Consider the following 17609-nt stretch of genomic DNA (forward strand, 5'->3'; position numbering starts at 1 on the left):
GAAATAAAAAACCAATAACTTCTTTGATAAAAGTTCTATTTGTACTCTTTAGACATAAGACATGACTCACTCCCTAAACAAAATAGTAATAAGAATTTTGAAAGTGGCTGTGATTTGAGCCTAGATTCGTCCCACAAGATTGCCAATAAATTTTTCATTAATCACTGTCAGGGCTGAAAGAAATGTTTGGTTGTGTGTGAAACCGTTTGATTTTTTTTCATGGGTGAATACTCACTCGTTTGAACTAAAATCTGTCACGTTTTGTCCCAAATTCAGTGGAGATTGATACATGGAATTTCAGGAAAAAACTATTTCAGGAGAATTTTTCAGAAGTTTTGTGCAGACAAAGGCTATCATGTACCAAAACTTGTGAAATTTGCACCCAGGTAAGGATGCACGTCCATAAAAAAATCAAAAAAAGAAGATACGAGGAAGAAAAGTCAGGATGTTCTGTTTTCGGAAAACCAGTTTTCTTTAGTCTGGGTCTGAGACTTACTACGCCTTACTCTTTTGGTGTTTTGGTATAAAATTTTTACTAGACGTTCGACACTGTGTCTATTGAGTTTTGGATAAGATTTGAGACCTAGATTCGTCCCACAAGATTGACAATAAATTTTTTATTGATCACTGCCAGGGCTGAAAGGAAGGTTCGTTTGTGTGTGAAACTGTTTGATTTTTTGCATGGGTGAATTCTCATCTGTTTGACCTGAAATTTGTCGCGTTTTGTCCCAAATTCAGTGGAGATTCTTACGTGGAATTTCAGGAAAAATCTATTTCGAGAGAATTTTTTAGAAATTTTATGCAGACCAAGGCTACCCTATACCAAAACTTGTGAAATTTTGCCCCTTTCTGCAATTTTTGTTCTAAGTCCGTATCGCGCTGAAAAAATTCACACAAGTACTTTCAAATGTTGTTTTCACCCAGGTAAGGAGACACGTCCTAAACAAATCACAAAAAGAAGATACAGGGAAGAAAAGCCATGACGTTTTGTTTTCGAAAACCCAATTTTGTTCACTCTAGGTCTGAGACTTACTACGCCTCACTCCTTGGGTACTTTGGTCTGACATTTTTACCACACGTTCGACACTGTGTCTATTTAGTTTTGCTGAGATTTAAGGCCCAGATTCGTCCCACAAGATTGACAATAAATTTTTTATTGATCATTGCCAAGACTGAAAGGAAGGTTCGTTTGTGTGTGAAACTGTTTGATTTTTTGCGTGGGTGAATTCTCATCTGTTTGACCTAAAATTTGTCGCGTTTTGTCCCAAATTCAGTGGAGATTCTTACATGGAATTTCAGGAAAAATCTATTTAGAGAGAATTTTTTAGAAATTTTATGCAGACCAAGGCTACCCTATACCAAAACTTGTGAAATTTTGCCCCTTTCTGCAATTTTTGTTCTAAGTCCGTATCGCGCTGAAAAAATTCACACAAGTACTCTCATATGTTGTTTTCACCCAGGTAAGGAGGCACGTCCTAAACAAATCACAAAAAGAAGATACAGGGAAGAAAAGCCATGACGTTTTGTTTTCGAAAACCCAATTTTGTTCACTATGGGTCTAGGACTTACTACGCCTCACTCCTTGGGTACTTTGGTCTGACATTTTTACCACACGTTCAACACTGTGTCTATTGAGTTTTGCTGAGAATTAAGGCCCAGATTCGTCCCACAAGATTGGCAATAAATTTTTTATTGATCACTGCCAGGGCTGAAAAGATGGTTCGTTTGTGTGTGAAACCGTTTGATTTTTTTTCGTGGGTGAATACTCATCCGTTTGAACTGAAATATGTCACATTTTGTCCCAAATTCAGTGGAGATTCATACGTGGAATTTCACGAAAAAACTACTTCAGGAGAATTTTTCAGAAATTTTGTGCAGACCAAGGCTATCCTCTGTACCAAAACTTATGAAATTTGCACCCAGGTAAGGAGGCACGTCCATAAACAAATCACAAAAACAAGATACGGGGAAGATAAGTAAGGACAGTTTTGTTTTCGGAAAAGTAGTTTTGTTCAGTCTGGGTCTGGGACTTTCTACGCCTTACTCCTTTGGTGTTTTGGTATGAAATTTTTACCACCCGTTTGACATTGTGTTTATAAAGTTTTGGCTGAGATTTGAGCCACAAATTCGTCCCACAAAATTGGCAACAAATTTTTTATTTATCACTGCCAGGGTTGAAAGGAAGGTTCGTTTGTGTGTGAAACTGTTTGATTTTGTGTGTGGGTGAATTCTCATCTGTTTGACCTGAAATTTGTCGCGTTTTGTCCAAAATTCAGTGGCGATTCTTATGTTGAATTTCAGGAAAAATCTATTTCAAGAGATTTTTTCAGAAATGTTGTGCAGACCAAGGCTATCCTCTACCAAAATCTGTGAAATTTCGCCCTACTTTCTGCAATTTTTGTTCTAAGTCCGTATCGCGCATAAAAAATTCACACAAGTACTTTCATATGTTGTTTGCACCCAGGTAAGGAAGCACGACCATAAACAAATCACAAAAAGAAGATACGCAGAAGAAAAGACAGGACGTTCTGTTTTCGGAAAACTAGTTTTGTTCAGTTTTTCGTCTAGGACTTACTACGCCTTAATCCTTGGGTGTTTTGGTATGAGATTTTTACTAGACGTTCGACACTGTGTCTATTGACCTTTGGTTGAGATTTGAGCCCCAGACTCGTCCCACAAGATTGACTATAAAGTTTTTAGTGATCACTGCCAGGGCTGAAGGGAAGGTTCGTTGGTGTGTGAAACTGTTTATTTTTTTCATGGGTGAATACTCATCCGTTTTACCTGAAATTTGTCGCGTTTTGTCCCAAATTTAGTGGAGATTCTTCAGTGAAATCTCAGAAAAAAAAACTATTCCGGGAGAATTTTTTAGAAATTTTGTGCAGACCAAGGCTATCCTCTACCAAAACTTGTGAAATTTCGCCCTACTTTCTGCAACTTTTATTTTGGATGCGTATCGCGCTGAAAAAATTCACACAAGTACTTTCATATGTTGTTTGCACCAAGGTAAGGAGGCATGTCCATAATCAAATCACAAAAAGATGATACGTGGAAGAAAAGACAGGACGTTCTATTTTCGGAAAACCAGTTTTTTTCAGTCTGGGTCTGGGACTTACTACACCTTACTCCTTGGGTGTTTTGGTCTAAAATTTTTACAAGATGTTCGACACTGTGGCTATTGAGTTTTGCTGAGATTTGAGCTCCACATTCGTCCCACAAGATTGACAATAAATTTTTAGTGATCACTGCCAGGGCAGAAGGGAAGGTTCGTTGGTGTGTTAAACTGTTTGATTTTTTTCGTGGGTGAATACTTATCCGTTTGACCTGAAATATGTCACGTTTTGTCCTAAATTCCATGGAGATTGTTACGTGAAATTTCAGGAAAAAACTATTCCGGAAGAATTTTCCAGAAATTTTGTGCAATAAATTTGTGCTAAAAAAAAATTCAACGTGTGAAATAAATTACAAGATCTAACTATATGGTCTTCATAATAGATGATTTAAGTGTTTAGAATGCACTTAGAGAGTTCATATTCCAACTTTGTTCACATGCATTATAATGTATATATTGCATTTGCCTAATACTTTTTATTTTATTTTATTTTATTTTATTTTCAGGTTTAGTTATGAATTAAACAAATCATGGTAAGATTCTCTTAAAAGAGCAATGTAAAATGTGAAAATGAGAGAGGCTTGGCGCATTGGTTACTCAAAAGAAAATGAGGTTTAACAAGTGTTGAAAGATCTTCCCCCATGTCCAAGGCAAGACCTTTAAGATTTATTAGTCTATTGACAAAAGGAAAGTATAAATTACAATCCATTAGAAAAAATAATTTATCTTTGTTTCACTATAACTTTTCCTCTTCACTCAAAAGCTATCATTTCTATTGGTCTATACTCAATTGACATAACTTGTTGACTAGTTTGGACGTGTGCAATGCTCTTGGAAAGAAAGTAATTTGATATTTTGAACAACTAATGGTTTCATGGAAAAAATTCAGTGTCTGAGAAATCATTATTAATGAATTACTGAGTTATTCATATGAATGAGTACAAAGGACAAAGAGATTTTTGTGAAACTTGACCGTTTCTTCTGATGCCGAGTGCCAACCTCTGGCTTCTTATCATCATCTTCAATGAAAATTGTGCTAGTCTCAGCACTGATGATGCCATCTTAATGGTTTTCATGAAGAGTCAGAGAATAGCACCAAAATTGTTTATCCCCTCTAAAAATATTGAGTGGTTTCAGTTTTCTTAGTTCTCCACAACGCTGTTTTTAGCTCTATAACTCTCAAGCTTAGTACTCAATGGACTTTATTCTTTTTGTAATGAGTTGCATAGTTCATATACTGTTTTTCCCTTCTGAAACAGTCTTCACAGCAGCGGAGACTTCATCCCTTGCACAATCACAGTCCCTCAGTTACAGACAGACCTTAGTTTCCCCACGTGGAATATTTGAACTCGGTTTCTTCAACCTTGGGAATCCCAACAAAATCTACCTCGGAATCTGGTACAAGAATATCTCTCTACAAAACATAGTATGGGTTGCAAACAGTGCCATCCCAACCAAGGACTCTTCTGCCATCTTGAAACTAAACAGTTCTGGCAATTTGGTCTTCACACAAAACAACTCGGTTATTTGGTGCACAGGTTCTGAAGAAAAGGCACAGAATCCAGTGGTAGAACTCTTGGACTCTGGAAATCTTGTGATAAGAGATGAGAATGAAGCAAAGGCAGAGGCATATCTGTGGCAAAGCTTTGATCATCCATCTAATACATTGCTGCCAGGAATGAAGCTTGGATGGGACCTCAAAAGAAATCTTAGTGTTTTCCTGACAGCTTGGAAAAATGATGATGATCCGATACCTGGAGACTTATCTTGGGGCATTGTTCTGCATCCTTATGCTGAGATGTATATGATGAAGGGACCAAAAAAGTAATGGAGACTTGGGCCATGGAATGGTTTGCGTTTCAGTGGAAGGCCACTTAACACCATTCACCGTTATGAGTTTGTCTCCAACCAGGAAGAGGTTTATTTCAGATGGAGCCCCGAACAAACTAGTTTAGTAACAAAAGTGGTACTGAACCAAACTGCACAAGGGCGTCAACTTTATGTATGGTCAGAGAAATCATGGATTTGGTATACAACAATGCCAGATGACCACTGTGATAGTTATGGAGTTTGTGGAGCAAATACTTATTGCACCACTTCTGCATCAGCAATGTGTGATTGCTTAAAAGGGTTCAAGCCTAAGTCTCCTGAGAAATGGAACTCAATGGAATGGTCCCAAGGATGTGTCCCCGAACATCCAATTAGCTGCAAAGACAAGTTGGGTGATGATTTTTTCTTCATGGATGGCTTGAAAGTGCCGGATACTGAATATACGTTTGTGGATGAGACTATTGATTTAAAACAATGCAGAACCATGTGCTTGAGTAATTGTTCATGCATGACATATACCAATTCAAATATAAGTGGAGCAGGCAGTGGCTGTGTCATGTGGTTTGGTGATTTATTTGACATCAAACTGTATTCAAATCCAGAAATGGGGCAGCGCCTATATATAAGGTTGAATCCTTCAAAATTAGGTAAATACTTTTGCAGTTTGATCTTTCTATTATTTCTCTCTTCCGAATTTCAATCTTGTGATAGAGAGTTTAAGCTTGGTCCTTCATATATATGGAATTGAACTAATGTTGTTTTATTTTATCCAATTCAACCGTGAAGAGTCTATCAGGCACAAGAACTCTACAATGGTATTTGTAATCTCCATTGCTGCAACTATTGGAGTGATGCTCTCTGTTTATTTTGTCTACAGAAGGAACACTACAGGTAAAATTATTCTTCTCTTCACATTTATAAAAATTATAAGTGAATAGTTCTATATATTATATTCTTAATGGAAATTCTGCTATTTGTCCATTCGCTTGACAAGTGCTGTTATTGGTCTTATTGAGCATTCTCTGAAATCTTGGTTAACTTACCTTATAGCAGGGTTCTATTCAGTGTCTCTTTGACAAATTTCATGGTAGTAGAGTTTAATGAATTGAACATAAAAACAATGACAAAATTATCATGTTTTCTTTTCTCAGAGAAGTCAAAAGCAGAAATTAGTTATGACAGTTATGTGGATGAGCTAGATCCCTCATTACTTGATTTGTCAATAATTATTGCAGCCAATGATTATTTATGTGTTTGATCAAAATTAACCATGAAGACCTCTGCCCCATCATAGACACAACTAAAGCTAATAGCTACCACAGTTGGTGCGATTAGTGGGAAACATTTTATTTTGCATTTTGTCATATACTGTTACGACCAAACCAAGAAAAACACACCGAAGATAAGCCAAGAACACCAAAATCTACTGAATAATTCTTTTTATTATTGATTCTGCACTTTACATTCAGAACACCCACAAAGAAAAATATTATTCCTTTTACACAGGATTTCCCTGTCTACCAAACTGAATACACAAAACATAACCCCCTTCACCAAACCGGTTGATTTTTATTTAAAGACCACTAACCACACTAACCACTACTTTACAAATCACTAACCGCTATCTTACCCTTTATTCCTTACAAGTCCTATCCTTATTTTGTGTCCTAACATATACATAGTCCTAAACATTGCTGCTATATCTTTGTGACTAATATTAACATATCTCTTCTCATATATATATATATATATATATAACTGGCAATGAGGCCTGTAGCTTGTTATGATGGGATTTTCAACTTGCTAAAAATTAAAGAAAATGAGTTCAACAATACATTTTGTGCCCTTCCCTTATTGAACATTACAAATTTATCTATTTAAATCAGTTCCAATCCCTCCATGTTTCATAATATTATTGAATGGTTTATTCTTTTCTTCCTTTTGCAGATAAGTCAAAGACAAAAGAGAACATTGAAAGGAAGCTACATGTTCTGGATGTGACTTTGTTTGATCTTTTATCAATCACAACCGCCACTAACAATTTCTCATTGAATAATAAGATTGGACAAGGTGGTTTTGGACCTGTATATAAGGTAATTCAATATTTAAGCACTTAACAGAAAAGAAACAACTAGAGTCCAGAAATGTATTGTTATGAAAATATCTTCTGAAATTAAATGAATGCAATTATGCAGGGAAAATTAGTGGGTGATCGAGAAATTGCTGTCAAGAGACTTTCAAGTAGCTCAGGACAAGGAATAACTGAGTTCATGACAGAAGTGAATGTGATTGCAAAGCTTCAACACCGAAATCTTGTAAAGCTCCTTGGTTGTTGCTTTCAAGGACAAGAAAAGTTACTAGTATATGAATACATGGTTAATGGCAGCCTAGACACCTTTCTTTTTGGTATGTAATATGAGGAATGCTTAGGATTGAATTCTTTTTAGGTAAACTTTCACACAAGCACTTTTTGGAGAGAAAAAAAATAAATCTACTTTAAAATTACTATATGTAAAAACTAATTTATAGAATTTCTCTCATTTAACTTCTCAAAAATTATATTTGAACTTGTATAAGTTAGTTTTAGATACCTTTTTTTTCATAATTTCTTCTTCTAGAAGTGGTTACAAATAAATTTACTGAACAGCCCTATCAGTCATATTTTTGCAGCTATCTAATGTTGAACAACATATGTTTGTGGAATAAAAAAACAGATAAAATAAAAGCTAAATTGCTGGAATGGCCCCAACGTCTGCACATAATATTTGGGATTGCCAGGGGCCTTTTGTATCTACATCAAGATTCCCAGTTGAGGATTATTCATAGAGATCTCAAAGCAAGTAATATTTTACTTGACCAAAAGTTAAATCCAAAAATATCAGATTTTGGAATGGCCAAGGCTTTTGGAGGAGACCAAATAGAAGGAAACACAAATAAAGTTGTTGGGACTGAGTGTTTGTCTAACTATACTACACCACACTTGTTTAGGTATGATTTTTTTAATCTAAATTTTTCAGCTGATGGACTATATTCAATCAAATCAGACGTTTTCAGCTTTGGTATTTTGTTGTTGGAGATTATATGTGGCAACAAAAATAGAGCTCTTTGTCATGGAAACCAAACTCTGAACCTTGTTGGTTATGTAAGCACTCAAACTTATTATTTATCTATGGTGGAGTTTTTTGTCACGAAACCCGTTTCATCGATAACTAATCTCCATTAAGAAATTGATTGATAATCTTAGGTGAGTTCTTCCCTTCCTTCCACAAGACAATTTGAGACTTTATTTAAAAGAAGCAAGTGTAGTACCACAGATACCAAGAACTTGTTGGTTATTGTAAGTTTGAACATGAATAACTTTTTTCTCTTTCATTGTTTCAGGCATGGACACTTTGGAAAGAGCAAAATGTTTCACAGTTGATTGACTCAAGCATAAAAGACTCGTGTGTTGTCTCAGAAGTACTGCGATGCACCCATGTTAGTCTCTTGTGCGTGCAACAATACCCGGATGATAGGCCAACCATGAGCTCGGTTATTCAAATGTTAGGGAGTGAGATGGAACTGGTTGAGCCAAAAGAGCCTGGTTTCTTTCCAACAAGAAGGATTTCGAACCAAGGAAAATTGAGCTCAAATCTAAACCAAAAGACTTCAAATACTGAATTAACCATTACCTCATTAAATGGCAGGTGAAAGTTATGGAGTCAGCTGAACATATTGCATGGACACACAATTTGCTTTGCAAGTACCTTCATTCCCAAAAGATTATTGTTTCAAAACCTGTTTAGATAACTACGTATAAAATTCATCAAAGGTTTTAAAATGATATTACTTTCTTCAATGGGCAGAAAAACTGATATTGATAGCATAAATGATACATGCTGTGTAATAAATAAAGGCTTCACTGCATGAGATAATCCTAGCCACAAATTCCATGTTAGTCTACTACTGGTGCAACAATAACTAGAGGAACTTCATTATTTGAATTTCGTGTTAGTCTGCTTCTTTTAGGAACTTCATTATACCAACTTGAATTTCGGAATCTGTATTCTTCTGACCAAAGCAGCCATGTGGAAGACTATGTTATCCGGTTAAAGCCTTCACTTAATTTGGGAAGTTGTTTACTGTCTTCAGACTTGATTGTCATTAGTTTTACCAATAACAGTACCCGTGTGCACACAAAGATAAGGTTGTGTACATCGAACCCACAACAGAACCCCACAATCTCTCCACGTATGGTGGTAAGATTGCAAACTAAGGCTATCCTCTACCAAAACTTGTGAAATTTCGTCATACTTTCTGCGATTTTATTTTGGGTCCGAATTGCGCTGAAAAAATTCACACAAGTACCCCCATATGTTGTTTGCACCCAGGTAAGGAGGCACGTCCACAAAAGAATCACAAAAGGAAGATACAGGGAAGAAAAGCCAGGACGTTTTGCTTTCGGAATACCAGTTTTGTTCACTCTCGGTCTGGGACCTACGACTCTTTACTCCTTCGGTATTTTGATCTGAAATATTTACTAGACATTAGCCATTGTGCCTACTGAGTTTTGGGTGAGATTTGAGCCCCAAATTCGTCTCACAAGATTTGCAATAATTTTTTTATTAATCACTGCCAGAGCTGAAAGGAAGGTTCGTTTGTGTGTAAAACTATTTGATTTTTTTCCTAGGTGAATACTCACCCGTTCTACTTGAAATATGTCGCGTTTTGTCCCAAATTCATTCGAAATTCTTACGTGGAATTTCAGGAAAAAACTAGTTCGGGAGATTTTTTCAGAAATTTTGTGCAAACCAAGGCTATCCGCTACCAAAACTTGTGAACTTTTGTCATACTTTCTGCGATTTTATTCTGGGTCAGAATTAGGCTGAAAATATTAACACAAGTACCCCCAAATGTTGTTTGCACCCAGGTAAGGAGGCACGTCCATAAAAGAATCACAAAAGGAAGATACGGGGAAGAAAAGCCAGGACGTTTTGTTTTCAGAATACCAGTTTTGTTCACTCTCGGACTGGGACCTACGACGCTTTACTGCTTCGGTATTTTGATCTGAAATATTTATTAGCCATTCGCCATTGTGCCTACTGAGTTTTGGGTGAGATTTGACCCCCAAATTCGTCTCACAAGATTTGCAATAATATTTTATTAATCACTGCTAGAGCTGAAAGGAAGGTTCGTTTGAGTGTAACATTATTTGATTTTTTTCCTAGGTGAATACTCACCCGTTCTACTTGAAATATGTCGCGTTTTGTCCCAAATTTAGTCGAAATTCTTATGTGGAATTTATTGAAAAATCAAGTTCAGGAGATTTTTTCAGAAATTTTGTGCAAACCAAGGCTATCCGCAGCCAAAACTTGTGAAATTTTGCCCTACTTACTTCGATTTTATTTTGGGTCAGTATTAGGCTGAAAATATTAACACAAGTACCCCCATACGTTCTTTGCACCCAAGTAAGGAGGCACGTCCATAAAAAAATCACAGAAAGAAGATACGGGGAAAAAAGCGACGACGTTTTCTTTTTGGAAAACCAGTTTTGTGCATTCTCGGTCTGGGACCTACTGCGCTTTACTTCTTGGATATTTTGATCTGAAATTTTTACTAGACATTCGTCATTGAGCCTACTGAGTTTTGACCGAGATTTGAGGCCCAAATTTGTCCCTCAAGATTTGAAATAATTTTTTTATTAATCATTGAATAGGCTGAAAGGAAGATTCGTTTGTGTGTGAAACTGTTTGATTTTTTTCCAAGGTGAATACTCACCCGTTTGACCTGAATTCTGTCGCGTTTTGTCCCGAATTCAGTGGAGATTCTTACGTGGAATTTCAAGAAAAAACTATTGCGGGAGAATTTTTCAGAAGTTTTGTGTAGACCAAGGCTATCCTCTACCAAAACTTGTGAAATTTCGCACTACTTTCTGCAATTTTTATTCTGGATCCGTATCGCGCTGAAAAAATTCAAAAAAGTACTTTCATATGTTGTTCGCACCCAGGTAAGGAGGCATGTCCATAAACAAATCACAAAAAGAAGATACGCGGAAGAAAAGCCAGGACGTTCTGTTTTCGGAAAACCAGTTATATTCAGTCTGGGTCTGAAACTTACTACGCCTTACTCCTTGGGTGTTTTGGTATGAAATTTTTACCAGACATTCGACACTGTATCTATTTAGTTTTCGCTGAGATTTAAGCCACAGATTCATCCCACAAGATTGACAATAAATTATTTATTGATCACTGCCTGGGTTGAAGGGAAGGTTCGTTTGTGTGTGAAACTGTTTGATTTTTTTCCAAGGTGAATACTCACCCGTTTGACCTGAATTCTGTCGCGTTTTGTCCCGAATTCAGTGGAGATTCTTACGTGGAATTTCAAGAAAAAACTATTGCGGGAGAATTTTTCAGAAGTTTTGTGCAGACCAAGGTTATCCTCTACCAAAACTTGTGAAATTTCGCACTACTTTCTGCAATTTTTATTCTGGATCCGTATCGCGCTGAAAAATTTCAAAAAAGTACTTTCATATGTTGTTCGCACCCAGGTAAGGAGGCATGTCCATAAACAAATCACAAAAAGAAGATACGCGGAAGAAAAGCCAGGACGTTCTGTTTTCGGAAAACCAGTTATATTCAGTCTGGGTCTAGGACTTACTACGCCTTACTCCTTGGGTGTTTTGGTATAAAATTTTTACCAGACATTCGACACTGTATCTATTTAGTTTTGGCTGAGATTTAAGCCACATATTCCTCCCACAAGATTGACAATAAATTTTTTATTGATCACTGCCTGGGTTGAAGGGAAGGTTCGTTTGTGTGTGAAACTGTTTGATTTTTTTCCAAGGTGAATACTCACCCGTTTGACCTGAATTCTGTCGCGTTTTGTCCCGAATTCAGTGGAGATTCTTACGTGGAATTTCAAGAAAAAACTATTGCGGGAGAATTTTTCAGAAGTTTTGTGCAGACCAAGGCTATCCTCTACCAAAACTTGTGAAATTTCGCACTACTTTCTGCAACTTTTATTCTGGATCCGTATCGCGCTGAAAAAATTCAAAAAAGTACTTTCATATGTTGTTCGCACCCAGGTAAGGAGGCACGTCCATAAACAAATCACAAAAAGAAGATACGCGGAAGAAAAGCCAGGACGTTCTGTTTTCGGAAAACCAGTTATCTTCAGTCTGGGTCTGGGACTTACTACGCCTTACTCCTTGGGTGTTTTGGTATGAAATTTTTACCAGACATTCGACACTGTATCTATTTAGTTTTGGCTGAGATTTAAGCCACAGATTCATCCCACAAGATTGACAATAAATTTTTTATTGATCACTGCCTGGGTTGAAGGGAAGGTTCGTTTGTGTGTGAAACTGTTTGATTTTTTTCCAAGGTGAACACTCATCCGTTTGACCTGAAATTTGTCGAGTTTTGTCCCAAATTCAGTGGAGATTCTGACGTGGAGTTTCAGGAAAAAACTATTCCGGGAGAATTTTTCAGAAATTTTGTGCAGACCAAGGCTATATCCTCTACCAAAACTTGTGAAATTTCGCACTACTTTCTGCAATTTTTATTCTGGATCCGTATCGCGCTGAAAAAATTCAAAAAAGTACTTTCATATGTTGTTCGCACCCAGGTAAGGAGGCACGTCCATAAACAAATCACAAAAAGAAGATACGTGGAAGAAAAGCCAGGACGTTCTGTTTTCGAAAACCAGTTATCTTCATTTTGGGTTTGGGACTTACTACGCCTTACTCCTTGGGTATTTTGGAATGAAATTTTTACCAGACATTCGACACTGTATCTATTTAGTTTTGGCTGAGATTTAAGCCACAGATTCATCCCACAAGATTGACAATAAATTTTTTATTTATCACTGCCTGGGTTGATGGGAAGGTTCGTTTGTGTGTGAAACTGTTTGATTTTTTTCGTGGGTGAACACTCATCCGTTTGACCTGAAATTTGTCGCGTTTTGTCCCACATTCAGGGGAGATTCTTACGTGGAGTTTCAGGAAAAAACTATTCCGGGAGAATTTTTTTCAGAAATTTTGTGTAGACCAAGGCTATATCCTCTACCAAAACTTGTGAAATTTCGCACTACTTTCTGCAATTTTTATTCTATATCCGTATCGCGCTGAAAAAATTCAAAAAAGTACTTTCATATGTTGTTCGCCCCAGGTAAGGAGGCACGTCCATAAACAAATCACAAAAAGAAGATACGCGGAAGTAAAGCCAGGACGTTCTGTTTTCGGAAAACCAGTTATCTTCAGTCTGGGTCTGGGACTTACCACGCCTTACTCCTTGGGTGTTTTGGTATGAAATTTTTACCAGACATTCGACACTGTATCTATTTAGTTTTGGCTGAGATTTAAGCCACAGATTCATCCCACAAGATTGACAATAAATTTTTTATTGATCACTGCCTGGGTTGAAGGGAAGGTTCGTTTGTGTGTGAAACTGTTTGATTTTTTTCCAAGGTGAATACTCACCCGTTTGACCTGAATTCTGTCGCGTTTTGTTCCGAATTCAGTGGAGATTCTTACGTGGAATTTCAAGAAAAAACTATTGCGGGAGAATTTTTCAGAAGTTTTGTGCAGACCAAGGCTATCCTCTACCAAAACTTGTGAAATTTCGCACTACTTTCTGCAATTTTTCTTCTGGATCCGTATCGCGCTGAAAAAATTCAAAAAAGTACTTTCATATGTTGTTCGCCCCAGGTAAGGAGGCACGTCCATAAACAAATCACAAAAAGAAGATACGCGGAAGTAAAGCCAGGACGTTCTGTTTTCGGAAAACCAGTTATCTTCAGTCTGGGTCTGGGACTTACCACGCCTTACTCCTTGGGTGTTTTGGTATGAAATTTTTACCAGACATTCGACACTGTATCTATTTAGTTTTCGCTGAGATTTAAGCCACAGATTCATCCCACAAGATTGACAATAAATTCTTTATTGATCACTGCCTGGGTTGAAGGGAAGGTTCGTTCGTGTGTGAAACTGTTTGATTTTTTCCGTGACATTTGTCAAGTTTTGTCCCAAATTCAGTGGAGATTTTTACGTGGATATTAAGGAAAAAACTCTTCCGAGAGAATTTTTCAGAAATTTTGCGCAGACCAAGGCTATCCTCTTCCAAAACTTGTGAAATTTCGCCCTACTTTCTGCAAGTTTTATTTTGGATCCGTATCGTGCTGAAAAAATTCACACAAGTACTTTTATATGTTGTTTTCATCCAGGTAAGGAGGCACGTCCATAAACAAATCACAAAAAGAAGATACGCGGAAGTAAAGCCAGGACGTTCTATTTTCGGAAAACGAATTTTGTTCAGTCTGTGTCAGGGACTTACTACGCCATACTCCTTCGGTGTTTTGGTTTGTAATTTTTACCAGACGTTCGAAACATTTTCTATTGAGTTTTGGCTGAGGTTTGAGCCCAAGAATCATCCCAAAAGATTGGCAACAAATTTTTTATTGATCACTGCCAGGGTTGAAGGGAAGGTTCGTTTGTGCGTGAAACTGTTTGATTTTTTTCGTGGGTGAAAACTCGTCCGTTTGACCTGAAATTTGTCGCGTTATTTTCGAAATTCAGTTGAGATTCTTACGTGGAGTTTCAGGAAAAAACTATTCTGGGAGAATTTTTCAGAAATTTTGTGCAGACCAAGCCTCATGTACCAAAACTTGTGAAATTTCGACTTACTTTCTGCAATTTTTATTCTTGATCCGTATCGCGCTGAAAAAATTCACACATGTAATTTCATATGTTGTTTGCATTGAGGTATGGAGGCACGTCCATAAACAAATCAGAAAGAGAAGGTACGCGGAAGAAAATCCTGAACGTTCTGTTTTGGGAAAACCATATTTTGTTCAGTTTGGGTCTTGGACTTACTACGCCTTACTCCTTGGGTGTTTTGGCCTGAAATTTTTAGCAGACGTTCGAAACTGTGTCTATTGAGGTTTGGCTGAGATTTGAGCCGCAGATTCGTCCCACAAGAGTGGCAATAAATTTTTTATTGATCACTGCCAGGGTTGAAGGGAAGGTTCGTTTGTGCGTGAAACTGTTTGATTTTTTTCGTGGGTGAATATTCGTCCGTTTGACCTTAAATTTGTTGCAATTTGTCCCAAATTCAGTGGATAATCTTACGTAGAGTTTCATGAAAAAACTATTCCGGGAGAATTTTTTAGAAATTTTGTGCAGACCACGACTGTCCTCTACCAAAACTTGTGAAATTTCGCCCTACTTTCTGCAATTTTTATTCTCGATCCGTATCGCGCTGAAAAAATTCACAGAAGTACTTTCATATGTTGTTTGCACCTAGGTAAGGAGGCAGGTCCATAAACAAATCACAAAGAGAAGATACGCGGAAGAAAAGCCAGGGCGTTCTGTTTTTGGAAAACCAGTTTTGTTCAGTCTGGGTCTGGGACTTACTACGCCTTACTCCTTGAGTGTTTTGGTCTGAAATTTTTACCAGACGTTCGAAACTGTGTCTATTGAGTTTTCGCTGAGATTTGAGCCCCAGATTCGTCCAACTTGATTAGCAATACATTTTTTAATGATCACTACCAGGGTTCAAGGGAAGGTTCGTTTGTGCGTGAAACTGTTTGATTTTTTCGTGGGTGAATACTCGTCCGTTTGACCTGAATTTTGTCGCAATTTGTCCCAAATTCAGTGGATATTCTAACGTGAAGTTTCAGGAAAAAACTCTTCCAAGAGAATTTTTAGAAATTTTGTGCAGACCAAGGCTGTCCTCTACCAAAACTTGTGAAATTTCGCACTACTTTCTGCAATTTTTATTCTCGATCCGTATCGCGCTGAAAAAATTCACAGAAGTACTTTCATATGTTGTTTGCACCCAGGTAAGGAGGCAGGTCCATAAACAAATCACAAAGAGAAGATACGCGGAAGAAAAGCCAGGGCGTTCTGTTTTTGGAAAACCAGTATTGTTCAGTCTGGGTCTGGGACTTACTACGCCTTACTCCTTGAGTGTTTTGGTCTGAAATTTCTACCAGACGTTCGAAACTGTGTCTATTGAGTTTTCGCTGAGATTTGAGCTCCAGATTCGTCCCACAAGATTGGCAATAAATTTTTTAATGATCACTGCCAGGGTTCAAGGGAAGGTTCGTTTGTGCGTGAAACTGTTTGATTTTTTCGTGGGTGAATACTCGTCCTTTTGACCTGAAATTTGACGCGTTTTTTCCCAAATTCAGTGGAGATTCTTAGGTGGAGTTTCAGGAAAAAACTTTTCCGGGAGAATTTTTCAGAAATTTTGTGCAGACCAAGGCTATCCTCTACCATAACTTGTGAAATTTCTCCCTACTTTCTGCAATTTTTATTCTCGTTCCGTATCGTGCTGAAAAAATCACACAAGTACTTTCATATGTTGTTTGCACCCAGGTAAAGGGGCACGTCCATAAACAAATCACAAAAAGAAGATACGCGGAAGTAAAGCCAGGATGTTTTCTTTTCGGAACACCAGTTTTGTTCAGTCTGGGTCTGGGACTTACTACGCCTTACTCCTTGGGTGTTTTGGTCTGAAATTTTTACCAGACGTTCGAAACTGTGTCTATTAAGTTTTGGCTGAGATTTGAGCCCCAGATTCGTCCCATAAATTTGGCAATAAATTTTTTATTGATCACTGCCAGGGTTGAAGGGAAGGTTCGTTTGTGCGTGAAACTATTTGATTTTTTTTCGTGGGTGAATACTCGTCCGTTTGACCTAAAATTTGTTGCAATTTGTCCCAAATTCAGTGGATAATCTTACGTTGAGTTTCAGAAAAAAAACTACTTCGGGAGAATTTTTTAGAAATTTTGTGCAGATCAAGGCTGTCCTCTACCAAAACTTGTGAAATTTCGCCCTACTTTCTGCAATTTTTATTCTGGATCCGTATCGCGCTGAAAAAATTCACACAAGTACTTTCATATGTTGTTTGCACCAAGGTAAGGAGGCAGGTCCATAAACAAATCACAAAGTGAAGATACGCGGAAGAAAAGCCAGGGCGTTCTGTTTTTGGAAAACCAATTTTTCCAGTCTGGGTCTGGGACTTACTACGCTTTACTCCTTGGGTGTTTTGGTCTGAAATATGTACCAGACGATCGAAACTGTGTCTATTGAGTTTTGGCTGAGATTTGAGCCCTAAATTCGTCCCACAAGATTGGGAATAAATTTTTTATTGATCACTGCCAGGGTTGAAGGGAAGGTTCGTTTGTGAGTGAAACTGTTTGATTTTTTTGTGGGTGAATACTCGTCCGTTTGACCCGAAATTTGTCTCGTTTTGTCACAAATTCAGTGGAGATTCTTATGTGGAGATTCAGGAAAAACTATTCCGGGAGAATTTTTGATAAATTTTGTGCAGACCAAGGCTATCCTTTACCAAAACATGTGAAATTTTGCCCTACTCTCTGTAATTTTTATTCTGGATCCGTATCGCGTTGCAAAATTCACACAAGTACTTTCATATGTTGTTTGCACCCAGGTAAGGAGGCACGTCCATAAACAAATCACAAAAAGAAGATAGGTGGAAGAAAAGCCAGGACGATCTGTTTTCGGAAAACCAGTTTTGTTAAGTCTGGGTCTGGGACTTACTACGGCTTACTCCTTCGGTGTTTTGGTATGAAATTTTTAACAGACGTTCGAAACTGTGTCTATTGAGTTTTGGCTGAGATTTGAGCCCCATATTCGTCCCACAAGATTGGCAATAAATTT

The 17609-nt window shown here is 37.5% G+C and overlaps 1 pseudogene; it reads left to right on the forward strand.

Annotated features, from left to right (window-relative positions):
- Positions 1–4042: 4042 nt before the first annotated feature.
- Positions 4043–8884, forward strand: LOC137831004 (G-type lectin S-receptor-like serine/threonine-protein kinase At4g27290; annotated as a pseudogene).
- The last annotated feature ends 8725 nt before the right edge of the window (positions 8885–17609 follow it).

Source organism: Phaseolus vulgaris, chromosome 11 (genome assembly GCF_000499845.2).
Source record: "Phaseolus vulgaris cultivar G19833 chromosome 11, P. vulgaris v2.0, whole genome shotgun sequence".
NCBI classification, from domain to species: domain Eukaryota; kingdom Viridiplantae; phylum Streptophyta; class Magnoliopsida; order Fabales; family Fabaceae; genus Phaseolus; species Phaseolus vulgaris.